General features: G+C 38.5%; 2 long non-coding RNA genes across 2 annotated transcripts in view; one reads left to right on the top strand and one right to left on the bottom strand.

Moving 5' to 3' along the window:
* The window catches only part of LOC108445960, a 9,288-nt gene extending 7,115 nt beyond the window's left edge, over positions 1-2,173 (top strand). Inside the window, exon 4 of the long non-coding RNA XR_001861054.1 lies at positions 1,289-2,173. This is a non-coding gene — a long non-coding RNA (uncharacterized LOC108445960). The remainder of the gene's footprint in view (positions 1-1,288) is intronic.
* A 2,896-nt stretch (positions 2,174-5,069) lies between these two features.
* Positions 5,070-8,702, bottom strand: part of LOC108445961 — a 12,923-nt gene continuing 9,290 nt past the window's right edge. Inside the window, exon 4 of the long non-coding RNA XR_001861055.1 lies at positions 5,070-7,442. This is a non-coding gene — a long non-coding RNA (uncharacterized LOC108445961). The remainder of the gene's footprint in view (positions 7,443-8,702) is intronic.

Here is an 8,702-nt window from a genome sequence, read left to right as displayed (position 1 = left end):
GGTGACACTGCAGCAAGAGCTGCCTTTCAGAATTTGGAAATTCAGCCAGTATGGACAAAAGTATTAACATTTATGTCTGTCTTTAGTTTTTGCATTTCAGTAGTTCAGATTTCACTGAAAATTCTTTGAGATCTTCAGCACATGGAAGATTAGAATCAGTAATTTAGTATTATAACGAGGAGTAATTAAGGCCTTTCCTAGATACCAGAAGGCGATCAAGCAAAGCTCTTTTCTTCCTTTCCAAGTCTCATCTGGTGCTATCAAGATTAAATGAAGTGCAACTCATGGTTAATGAAGTTTTTACTCTTCTATTAAAATAAAATTTAGTCTCTTAAAATGCTTCCCTTTTGCCTTTCATGCATAATTTCTGTCCATACTTTGTCTATTTTAGTGTATTCGCATGCCATATTTAGCCCAGACAAATGTTTTTAGATTTTACTAACTTCAAAACATTGTCAAGTAGACACACAAGTGTGTCTTCTCTATATATTGACAGCCTGATTCACATGCCTCTAAGTTCATCTAAGACTCTTTCCACTATTGCACAGAAAACAAATGACCTTTCAGGGAAATACCTATCAGTGTTTCAATCAATGCTGCTGCTTTTCAGTTAGGATTATTAAAAATCTCAAACCTTAATCTCCTAGAACTGCAGAACAACTGCATTTTAGATGCTGGTTTTTTTGGAGTCCAGTTTAAGAGGGTGATTTGTAGCAGTAGGTACGAGATAGATTAATGAGATTTCAGTAGTTTTTTCCATAGCTTCCTGCCTAGAGGGAAAAAAAAAAAAAAGAAAAATCAACAAACAAACAAACCGACTTCAAACCCATAATGGCAGATTAGTTGTGTGCCTTTCACTGCTTCTTGTAAAATGTTAATGGCCTCCTAAAGGTTTCGTTTTTGAATGAGAACCATCTAAGCAAGAATTTTAGCAGATGCAGAGGACATTCAAGGAACTTGTGAAAGTTCCTTATGTTCTGCTTTATAAAGTCTGTTAGGCAAATTTGGCACAGGCTGTGAATCTAACCCTGATTTCCAAGCATTTAAAGGGTCCAAATAAAATGCCATTCTGTAATAATTTTATTTTTTCCCTTTTTTTCAAGTGTATATTAAGTACACATCTGAGGAAGCAATATTGTACTCCTTTATTTTAGATTTAGGTAGCAGTCACAAGAGATTAAATGCCGTTACGTGTAACAAAGCATGAAGATGACAAGATACATAAACCTGGGGCTTTTCAGCTCCATCACATCATCCAGCATGTAATGATGCAGATTTTGTATTTCAGACACCAGTGTCACCTTGGGGTTGAAATCACTCTAGATGAATCTGTGTGAGTAAGTATGAGTAAGATAGCTCCCCACACCCCAATTACCTTCCTATTTTAAAAATAGAAAGGAAAATGAGTCGTCCTGAGTTAAGACATGAGTTATTTGTGTGTGGTATTTGTGATGGAAGATTCTTTCTAAAATAAACACAGTAGTAAATGGTCTGCTTTTTTCCTCTCATATTTTAAGGGGACAGGTCGCTTTTAGTGATGGAGTACTAGACTGGACTGATCCTGGTCTCTTTTAGGGCATTAGTACTTGACTAATACATACAGCACTATCTATTAGAGTCATTAATTGTATCAAGCAAAATATTTTTTCTGCAGTTTTTTATTAAATTTCTTTAAAGCCACATGCAGAATGTTACTTCCCATGTTGTATTTTAGTTCCAGCAACTCTAACATGGATGATATGGTGATGGACTTCTGAAATCCTGAAGAACATGAATCTGACAGGGAGCCTAGATGGGACTTAAAAAAAAAATTACAAATCATTCAACTACTATTACAAAAATTTTATAAATGCTGAATAAGGTTGTCAATTAATAAATGTTTCAGCCTCTATTAATTTAGTTCCTTCACTTCGTTACAGAAAGACACTATTGATCCAAAATTTATTAGGAGTGTTCTGCTAAAGCCAGCAGAGGGCAGACTTGAATTGGAAACCCTTTTTGCTACTGCAGTTACTTGAACTTAAAATACCAGATAGTCCCTTGAGCTCAAAGTCTCATCACTACTTTACTATTCTAATTACACTTGTGCTGGATAAAAGCTTCTTTGCAGTTACTGTTTGACAAAATGAGTGTTTTGCGAAAATTTAAATAAAGACGTTAATACGAAAGTGAATAAGTGTGTATGAGCAGCTGTGTGTTACTCATCAGGGATTATCCACACTGCTTAATCATTAACCATGTATATCTTGAAATGTTTTTTAAAAGCTAGGGAATATAATTATCCCCATTTTACAGATGAAGAAACTGAGGAATAAAGTGGTAACCTTGCAGACTACCCATCTGGGTGATTTACAGAAACAAAATCCAGATTTCTGAGATCTAATCCAGTGCTTTGCACACATAAACTATTTGAACTCTTGCAAACATTATGGAAATGATTGCTAGCGGCCCAAATTGTGGAGACTGAGGAGCTTACACTGATTAAATAGCTGGCAACATGACAGTCAGGTTGTAGATCTTTAGAAGAATATTCTTCCCAAGAAGATGAGTGGCAGTCAGATCAAATGCCTGAAGATCTGCTTTAAAGTAGTTTTTGATTATTAAAACAAGTACTCTGCAGTTTTAGGCACACTTGTTAGTCATTAAGTTAGGTTGTAGTCTTTCCAAAACCTTTGTGATAGCCTGTGTCTGACTCTTGTTATGTGAAATGTGTTGTCTTCACACATTTTTAAGTGCAGTGTGAAGGTTTGTAAGAATATATTATACAAAAGGCCACTTTAAGCTTCTTGGTGATTTCTCTTTATACCTCGTGTAATTGTACACCTCACAAAAAGTTGTCACTTCCAAATAGTCATCACTTTTCATAATTCACAGAGGCCTGAATATGCAATTATCTCAAAAGGGAAAAGGGTTATTTGCTTTTTTGCAGAACATTAACTCTCCTCTCCACTAATTGAAGGCATTCGTATACAGGCTCATTTTATAGTAAACCACTGGATGCCTTAGCTCAAGACGAAGCAAGAAAGATAACGATTCAATTAACTGAAACTGCTGCTTTGAGAAATGTGGTTTCCAGTGTCAAACTTATTTTATTCATCCCTAATTATACATTGCTGAAAACTGTTAACCATTATTAGGGGCAAATAAAATCTGAGGTTTGGGGGTATGATAGGTTTGGCCTCCTGTTAGCTTCACAGATTTACACCTCTACCTCCGTAATGATCTTCTCTTTAACTAATCCTAGATGGTGTATATTTTGTTTGTACCCAACTTCCCCTTTTATTTGTAATAGATGTGTGAAATGTTCAAAAAATTAGTGATTTAAGAGCAGTGAAGATATTACTACCTCAGAAACACATCATTGTTATGTACATTTGTGTTTGTTGTGCTGAGCAGGCCCAACTGAGTTACAGAGGGCATTACAGATAACGCAAAATAACTGTATTAGAGCAGCAGCTGTTGCTATAGGCAGATTGGCCAAAAGCCTGTCCCTATATTTCTTTACATGGAAACAAAGGGATAGATGTATGTACTGTCTGAATAGAAAACATGATGTTGTTGTGTGCCTGTGCAAAAAAAAAAAAAAAAATACAATAGTATTTTATTGGAAAAGTTGTTGTGTGCCTGTGCAAAAAAAAAAAAAAAAACCAATAGTATTTTATTGGAAAACTGAACTTAGTTCTGGATAAAAAAAATTGGAATATGCCATGTATAAAATTTGTATTTGATCAAGATCAGTTCCTCTGGTAATGTTCCTTCAGAGGCAAGAGTTCTAATGACAGGGAAAAGATACTTCTATATCTGTGGAATTTAAAGCCTGCTGCTCTCAAGTGGCCAGGACCCTTAAATGTGTGTTGAAGTATCCTTCTCTTAATAAATCAAAAATGTTTATACTTACTTACTTACGAGTAGTAGAAGAACACCAGCAATTGCTTCCATGTTTAGAATTCTGTGAAGTCTGCTACCTGTGAGCAGACTGCACTTAAAGGTCCCTGGAATTACTAATTGCTAATCTCATTCTTGACATACTTCAGTCTCCAACAGCCTGCTGCAACTTCTGTTACACTTTCTGGGATTCTATCTATAGCAATTGCTTTCTCTCCCCAGTTGGCTCCAAGCCAGAAATATATCCATTTGCACAAATGCTTCTTAACCTTGTTCACACTGGGGGCTGGTGGGGAGGGCTGTTCATATTTTTCTTCTTTCTGCTTCTCTGGTTGGTGGATGCTTTTATAGTAAATTCAGTACTTGCCATGTTTGCTGTGTAATGGACCAATGGCTACAGTGCCTTTTCTAAACTACTGTTTGTTTCACTTTAAGTGCACTGAATAAAACTGTTTTTCCATGGTCATTTCATGGGCATCTTACTGTAACATAGGAGTCCTAGGCAAACACATTTAATCAATTTTCTGATAAGGTTGTATTCTTCCTTCTCAGTAGGGCATACTCAGTTGACAGAGGAAGCCTTCAGCACTTGCATAGTAACCAGCACTTCTGAAGGCTGAAGAAAACACTAAGGCATAAATATTTCTCACTAGCTACCTGGCAAGTTCTAGTGCCCCTGTCATGAAAGAATTGGTTTATAACTGACAGGGAAGATTGTGCTTACCACAGGAATGCTATTGGTACCCAAACTAGCTTGTTTTCATTCTGAAAATCCTGCAGCTCACACACATATGTGTACAGCATCCAGCTCTGGGGTCATCAGTGCAGGAAGGACATGAACCTGTTGGAGCAAGTCCAGGGGAGTCCACCAAGATAATTTAGAGGGATATAACACATCTCCTACAAGGAAAGATTGAGAGAATTGGGATTGTTCAGCCTGGAGAAGAGAAGGCTTCAGGGTGACCTAATGGTGGCCTTTCAGCACCTGAAGGGAACCTACAGGAAGGATGGAGAGGGACTTAATACACGAGCATGTAGTGACAGAACAAGAGGGAATGGATTCAAGCTGACAGCATACATCAGATATTAGGAAAAAATTCTTTGCTGTGAGGGTGGTGAGGCACTGGAGTAGTTTGCCCAGAGAAGTAGTGGATGCCCCATCCCTGGAAGTGTTCAAGGCCAGGTTGGATGGGGCTCTGAGTAACCTGGTTTAGTGAAAAGTGTCCCTGCACATGGCAGGGGGTTGGAACGAGATGGTCTTTTAAGGTTCCTTTCTACCCAGGCAATTCTATGATTCAATGTACATGTGTATAGACACTTACACATTATTTGTATATAAATGTACATAACACTGCAGGTTTATCAGAATTAGTTGAAAATGAGCCAGCTTGGATGTCAATACCAGCACCATTTCTGAGGAAGTATGTATAGACACATATAGTCAAACTTCAGCTGCCACATGGAAGTCCTCAGTGTTTCAGCTCCCTAGAATGACCTAGCAAATATTTGACATTAGAAAATTAGGAGCACTTTGATTGGAGTAATTAGGTTGATACATAGGAGTTCTATAGTAGAGGCAGGAACAGATAGTCCTGAATTTTCTGATTCCGATTTCCCCAACAAATTTTTTTTAAAAATGGTTTTTATGTAATTCTGTACAATGTACAGTTGTGGTGAGTGCTGTACCAGAGTCCAGTCCAAGCTCTGAAAAAGACAGAAAGTGTGTGGTTACAAAAACTGACACAGACCGTGGCTGTATGTTTGCATGCTAAATCAAGAACAAGGATTCTGCATTAAGATTGTACATAGGACAGTGTGTGGCATCTCTTACTGCATTCTTCTGTGGCATCTTAACCACATTTAACTTCCATTTTTTTATTGGATCACAGCGTTAGGAAAAAACCTGCAAGTTCCAGCTTGTGCAAAATTTGGTTTATCTCCAACTCTAATAAATCCAGCATTGCAACTTCCAGTGCTCTCGGGTGACCAAATACCTGTCCCTAGAAAACATTCCTCTGCATTAGAACTCATAGAGTAAACTGCTAGATCAGTAAAGTTCTGTTCTCTCTAAGGTACGGTATCATACATCTGCAATTTTGTTCTCCCCTTAATACAGCTGGAGTTCTCAGGCTGTCCCATTTACCTGCATCCGTGTCGCAAGTCACTGACATCAGAAACACATTTTAGCCTCGGTGTCACAAATTAAATGAGTTACGAAAGAAGAACAAGGTTACTAACAGAACGGGCTTTAAGATTCTACTTTCAAATAATAGTGAGTAGCTAAAAAAATGCTGAAAGCCAGGAGCATGCAAGCTCCTACTGGTCAGTTTGCAGTTGATTAGCACTGGCTTTTAATAACCACCTGCAAAAGACTAATTAGTGACTTCACTGTGCTATCCCACATTTCAAAAGGTCTCATGCACGCCAAACACTGACTGCTAACTCAACTTCATACGCAGCACTGGTCAGGAGTAGCAAACCTCAGCTTCAAGGTTTTAAGTAGAGTCAGCATTTTGCCTCCTGTCAGCAATAACCCTTCTATTGCTGGGAACAAGCGAAAAGATATTAAACCAGGAACAGCTTGGTTTTCTCCTACTAACAGTAAATTTAGAGCAGTAACTTCATGACATCAGTGGGAGCAGTGTGTTCAAATCTTCCAGCATGTCATGGGAAATACAGACTATCAGTTTTCCATTATTATTTTGGCAGGCATAATTTTGTTATTTTTAAAGCTGTTTATATTGGCCACCTCAGTGTTTTCATTATTTCACACATATTTCAGCATTTCAAGAAGTCTGTGCTTCAGCACATATAGTGTGTGTGTCCCCAAATTTTAGAGTTTCTTTCACCAAGTATGATATATTACATTTACAAGCTCCATTTACATTTCAGCAGAGCATTCATCTGTGTGCTGTCAAAGACTGGGGAGGGGCATTAAATTAGGTATTTTAGAGAGATTATGAATTCTAATAAAAGGGCATCAGGAATGTCTACAGCAGTTGTAGAGATTTGTAACAGCAAAGCGAAGGATGATGTGAATTAAGAATGAATGAAAATGTGTGAAAGCACCAGCAGGAACAGCAGAACAGAGGGTTAACAGGATGGACACTTGTTAACACAGAAAACCATTCCCAGCGGAAAAATTAAGGAATTGCTCTGCTTATGTCAAGGCCAAAGATCTGCACTTTGAAAACAGCCACGACACAGATGACCTGTCAGCAACAGACCCAGGATCCTGATCCCAGGAGGATGGTACCAAGGCTGCAGCGTCAGGCATGCCTTGCCTTTCCTGTTATCCTGCCTGGAAAACACATGTGTTGAAAACAGGGAAAAACAATCAATGGGCAGCATTCTCCAATCGTATATGGAGAACAAAGTAAACAGGATTCTGTGGTAAAAGGTGACCACATACCAGCTGATGCCTCCTAAGGGAAATGACAGATTGGTCCAGAAACCATTTTGTTGTCCCTAGTCAAGGGCTTGTAGTGAGGGCGTGGCAGCAGCATCCCTGTTCCTTTCTGTCAAGCTCAAGGAATCCTGGTCAGGCCTCTGGAACTCTACGATTTGGTGATCAAGAATATACGAGTGTCAGAGAATTAACTACAGCAAAATGAGTGTGAGTGCATGAAATCAAGTTGCTTAAAGATTCTGTAAATAAATACCTTCTCCCCTTTCATAAGATCTCACACTGAGCTTTCTCACCCTGATTCCTCTGTTACATCAATTTCCCACTGTTACACAAATGAACAGTCATTCTTGTTGAGGACCTATCTTAACTCCCCCACAGACAGAGGGACAGAGATGCTCATGACTTGCTCTAACTCTTGCATTCCTTCCTACATGTGGCGTAGTAACAAACTCTGTGGCAATTTATCTACGAGTATATAGATGATCATTTCCTCCTATAGCTTTTCCAAATGGCTGGTTTGCCCAACACAGAGGGAGTTTGTACAGCATTTCTTGACATGGAATTTAAACATCTTTGAGGAAACCCATGCACTAAAGCAATTATCGAATCATAGTTGATTAGTTATTGATAAGAAAGAAATTACTCCATGGAAAGCCACATGAAAAACAAAGGGTTGGAAAGAAAATGAAGGAGGAAGGCTGAAAAAGTCTGCTGTAAGTCCTGGAACAATAAAAATGAGGAAATTATGTGTCAGCCTGATACAAGGACAATATGGACTTAGCCAGAGTCACAGTATGAGTCAGAGTTGGTGGGACGCTTGAATAATGCCTTCCAACACCCTGCACTATTCTGGATCTGTAGTGCCAGAGAAGGAGACTTCTAGAAGGGCTCAGTTACAATGAGGCTGGGCTGTAGCATGCAGAAAGGGAGATTTGGATGTGTTTTCTTTCACAAGCTTTGATAGGGTTCACATATCAACTTCTATTAATGATGAGATTAGGGCAGCAGACTGTATGGCCCTTTGCACTTCCCAGTAAAAACCTCATGGAGAAATAAATATCTTTGTCCTTCTCCCTTACCATAGTAACACTAAAATAAGCTGTAATATGTATGTCCATTTACCTTGTCAGACAGATGTCAGTGAGGCTCAAAGTCCTTGTTTTAAGTACTGCAAAAGCCTTTTCTAATCAGATGTTACCTGGGAGCTGGCTGTATTTAATCTTAGACATGTATCACGTTTGTTCTGACACAATTATATATTTATTCTTTCAAATTCAGATCAGACTTTTGCAGAATGTCTACTGGTAGCTCCCCAACCAGTTGGCCTCTGCTGTAACCTTCAGCCAGTCTTTATAAATGTCTTGAGAATGTTACACTTGCTAATTTAGCAGGGACTGGTGGCATGCTC

This window comes from Corvus brachyrhynchos, unplaced genomic scaffold (assembly GCF_000691975.1).
Source record: "Corvus brachyrhynchos isolate BGI_N302 unplaced genomic scaffold, ASM69197v1 scaffold84, whole genome shotgun sequence".
NCBI lineage: Eukaryota > Metazoa > Chordata > Aves > Passeriformes > Corvidae > Corvus > Corvus brachyrhynchos.
The sequence above is the reverse complement of the archived record's forward strand: the minus strand, read 5'-3'. Positions and strand labels throughout refer to the sequence as shown.